The sequence below is a fragment of the Ruditapes philippinarum genome, unplaced genomic scaffold (assembly GCF_026571515.1).
Source record: "Ruditapes philippinarum isolate M1 unplaced genomic scaffold, ASM2657151v2 ctg551_1_1_1_1, whole genome shotgun sequence".
Lineage (NCBI taxonomy): Eukaryota > Metazoa > Mollusca > Bivalvia > Venerida > Veneridae > Ruditapes > Ruditapes philippinarum.
In genome coordinates, this window is record NW_026855869.1 from 295,399 (window position 1) to 300,688 (window position 5,290).

Sequence of the window (5,290 nt, forward strand, 5' to 3'; positions counted from 1 at the left end):
ATATTGCACTTCCCATTGTATGTATTTCTGAAACATACTCAATAAAACCGAGTCTGCCATAGTCAGCAATTGTATTTGTTTTCATCTATCTTCGGATGTCCCTTTTCTTTGCAGGCTTTTTTTTATAAAGAAAGCAATGTAAATATTTTCACAATATTTATAAAGGATATACAGTATTCATTTACCATTTTTGGCCGGGTTACACAGGTGCAAACCGGGGTTATAGTATGGTGAATGTCGGGCGGGGTGGCGGTATGGCGGCGGCCGGGGGAAAACTTTTCGTAACAGTTTTCTCAGCAACTAGCCTCTTGATATTTTGCACACAGAATTGACATGTGGTCCCATACCGTGGGATTCGATTTCAGGTCTGTTGCTTGTCCACTTCATGTTTACCGACTTAGTTAAATTTTCGACATAAATGGTCAATGGTAGGACATTTTCGAAACAGTTTTCTCAGCAACTACTTATCACAGCCTCTAGATATTTGGCATACAGCATAAACATGTGGTCCCATACCGTGTGATTCGATTTCAGGTTTGTCGCTTACTACTTTCTGTTTACTGACTTAGTTAAATGTTTGACATTTATGGTCATGGGTAGGAAATTTTCGTAACAGTTTTCTCAGCAACTTCTTATCTCAGCCTCTTGATATTTGGAATACAGCATAGGCACGTGGTCCCATACTGTGGGGTTCGATTTCATGTCTCGCTCATTCACTTCCTGTTAACTGACTTAGTTAAATTATTCTCATTAAGGTCAATGGTATTTTTAACAGCATCATGATATTTGGTATACAAATGCAACCCGCCCTTTTTCTGTCTTTGACCCATTTTTCTTATATAATGGGAAAATTCGCGAAAAGCATAATGTACTTTTATATAAATGGTATGCATGTAAATAAAATGAATGTTTCTATTTCATATTCATTATGTTTTTATTGTTGTTACTTTGTTTTATATTTGATGTTTATTCTGAAAAAGAAATTTGTTATATTTTTTCAATTTCATGTAAGATATATTTTAAATGAATGTCATTCTGTATCAAGAGGTAGAAAATCTATATAAACTAGTCTGAACATATACGTGTAAATGTACTTTTATTTTTTCAAGGATGTATTTGTACTTGGTTAGTCTATAATATAGCATGATGGAGTTATACCTCTAAAAAAATATTCAAGAATTTTTTTTTTGGAAAACATTGAGTTTTGCTTTTAAAGAACTTGTTTTGATATGTCCAACTTAAATTCATTTATAATTTTCCAAACAAAAAGAAAGGCTGACATGAAATTCAAGTATGTGCAACATGGATGACAAATAGTTCGCTCTCATATTCTCTGAAAATACATAGGATATTGCTTTCTTATAAAAAAAAAGGCAACAACAACAAAATGCAAACAAAACATTGAAAACAAGACTCTTACTGCACTACAGCACATCAAGGATAATAGAAACTACATAAGTATAACATATATCGAGGCCTTGAAAATAAATCAAAGTTGATATGTGAATCGTTAATAGCAATCAATATAAGACGGTGACACTAGACTTATCTTACACATTTAAATGATCCTTTTGAATGAATATTAATTTCCATAAATTACAAGCAACTTTATGAGAAAGTTTATTCATATATATTATATAGAGGTCTGTAAACATATACAAAACATGATTCTTTTGGTTGGGTTTTACGTCGCACCAACACAAAATAGGCCACAACTGCAAGAGGAAGATAACGAATGAACACCTGAATAGAACCACTGAAATTCCGTAAGCTAACTGGATAGCTTCATCATAACATCCAAAGTCATTGTCGGGATTCGAACCCACAACGGGGAGGGTCAAGTGGCAAGTGTCAATGGCATTAACCATTCGGTCACAAACGCCCCATTATGATTATATCAGGAAAACAAACCTTTCATCAAGTACTTGAAGCTTTCAAATATGACGGGTGCCTATAAAAATAACTGAATATAATTGTTGAAGTGTAATATCACCTGTTTTCAAGGATGCAAAATTAAGTTTAAACGTGTGAAAATACACATATTTCATTGAATATGACAGTTTCTTCAAGCTCTTCATTTAATTATATTCAAAGGACTCTTGTAAGTTAAATGTATTTCATATATCGTTAAACTGCGTTCTTTGCGACATAAAGCAAATTATAGATATTTTTTAAAGACATGGCATATCATCATTTAACAATCTAATATCCAGATCCACCTTGTCATAAAACAACAATATCAAAATGGCGTTATATGTTTCTGGTCGAGACATTTCACTTTTCATAACAGGATCAGATTCAATAAAACCTTTTGACTTTTTTATTTTTCACTGTCGATAGTTTTCTCTTTGAACATATCTTTAAGAGTAGCTAATGACGTTATTTAAACATTAATAACAATACAATATTTAAATACAGTCACACTGATTTGTGACACGTTTCAATAATATTTTTTACAAAACTAACCATTTTAATAACTTAAAGGTTGGCAAATGTGATAGGTGATGTGAAAAGTAACGAATTAACCTGGAAAAAAATATTTTAATAAACCATTTCGTCTACGGGTAATGGGACATCGAAAAAATTATTAATATAATCAGATAAACAATTACTAATAAGTTAAATGTTTTACATGATCGAGTGTCAGCATAAGTTACTAAAATGAAAGAATAATTCAAAAGTTATCTTCAAGACTATATATCTTATACAAGCAACGCAAACACAACGCTTTTAAACACGTCGATAACGTCAATTATGGTAAGATTAATTCTGATGAATCAATAAAGGTGAAAAGTTCAATTAACAATTAAACATAGCACGCAAACCAGGTACATATAAAATAAGAAACCAAAGATCATCTTTTAAATAAATTTATTCATACATTATTATTTATATATCTTCTTACTTTTAACTATCCTGGTTCAAAAATATTTATACCAACGTTTTTCTACATTTCTCAAAGGATTTCATAGTTTATAATAATAAAATGTTTCAGCTTTATTATTAACATTTTCAATAGAATCATTATAACGTTCGCCTTTTATTTATATCCCCTTTGACAATACAAGGTTGATATCTTTAGTATTTATCTGTTATAATTTGGAATCAATAAGGATAAGTTTTCAATTGTCATGCAGCAATCCCAAAAGCCATAATTTAATACGTAAATTTCTATTGATGATCAATTAAGTGTTTGCTTCTTATAATAAATTACGGGGAATTTAACAACCATAAAAAACTTTAACGTGAATTAAATGATGAAAGGCATTTGACTTCATACAATAGTTTTTTTTATAATAAAAACGCTGTTCAATATTTTTATTGACTCATCTATTACAGTTTTGCAACTCGAAAACAACAGTCAGTATATCCGCCGTATGAATACAACTTCGGATGTTTATTATAAATTAATAATTTCACCATTTTTTATGTTTAAATTTTGAATTCTACATACGCTGGTGGTAGGGGGTGGGGCTTTGACGATCGCTTACACTTTCCTGTACCTGCCATGAATCATTGCATCATTTGCGATTTTGCCGTTATTTTGGCGTCTTTGGGGCTTCTGTTTTTTGTGCTTTTTTTACTGTAATCAACTTATTAACCTCTTTTACTTCTATAGGTAGGGTAAAGTCTTTTAACAGGAATATAATACTTCGGAAAAGAAATCGGTCAATATGATTTAAAACAGAACAAGTCAGAAGAATCATGCTTCTTGTTTATTTAATTCTTTTACTTAATTCCCCAAAAAATAAAAATGATTCTACTGGAAATAACAAAACCTTAAGACGGTGTGTTACATGCATATTCCTATTTGTACAAATAAAAAACATAAGAACGTGTAGTAAAAATATACATTGAGCAAGTATAAAAAAAACGCATTTTATAATTTATACATAACGAATAATATAACTTATTATCCTACAAAATTTACAATTTGTTATAATTAGTAGCAACATAAATTTTCTGTATATACTGTATTTAGGAAGCAAAGGATCCAGTGTATCCGTCACAAAGAAAGAAAATAGAAAACACCCTTCTATATCCACTCTATATATCAAAATACGAAAATGCCGTGTTGTAAACACATATATCAATGGCACTGTCAAGGTATGTATCAATAAGCAAATTAAATTATGAGGTTGAAAAAGAAGACAGTTCGATGTGAACTAGAATTTTTGTTTCCGTAATGTCAGACTATAATTACCATTTTTCCGACAACATGCCAACCTTGTGTTAGGTACCATTTTATACCATTAATTGATCAGCATGATATGGACAGCCAGACTGATTGACTGATTTTGTCACTTCACATAATTTGCAAATGACATTTCTGAGTTTTTTTAAGTGATTGTATTACATTTTCATTCAGTTTTCTTCCAATTTGAACGTTTAATACTGGAGAAAAACTGCCTGCCAATATAAGTGTTTCAAAAGAGTTCATATAGTTTTATATAACACCATAGTCAGCAAAATAATTTATCATTTACAACTTATTCAAAACGAAAAACAACTACAGAGATGGTGTAGATTTATCTTCTGGATAGCAACTTTCTCAGGATTTCAATGCAGGTAACACTACATCCATTAAACTGACTATACATCGAGCCTTTAAAAATAACTATAAATACTAGGTCTATTGTGATAACGAAAGAAAGCATCACACAAGCTATCTAACATACTTGATAAGGAAACTGATATAATAATCAAACTCCCTAAAGTTCTATTTCATCAGCTCAAATATTAAAACAAATTACTTCTATCTGCAAAGGCAATTTTAATTCTGTACGAGTACGAGCCATATATGGCGGTTGATCAGCCTAACCGGGGTCCTAGATTAACCAAAAAGGATTTTACCGTTTTTCACGCAAATGACTACTAGGCTCACATGATTTTTAAATCAGCGGTGAGAGACAACTGGTCATTAGACGTTTTGCCACGAAGATATTACGCCTCGCCAGGAGGTTCGGACCAACGACTCTTTGATTATTAATCCGACGCTCTCCCTATTAAACTAAGCGGGAAAACATGACTAATCTTTATAATACCAGTAACAATTCGAATCGCGTTGTCAGTAACAAGAAAAACATTAACACTAAACAACTTACATTTAAAAATAAAGAAATACAACATCAATAATAATTTCTCTTATTCCCTATTATTTTAGTCACTAATTAATGACAATAAAATCACTTACTTATAATCGCTTAATTCACATATTTATACAGTACAAGAAATCTAACAAGAGCAAAATGTATGAATTTAATTAAACGAACCCGGTTAGCAATAAACA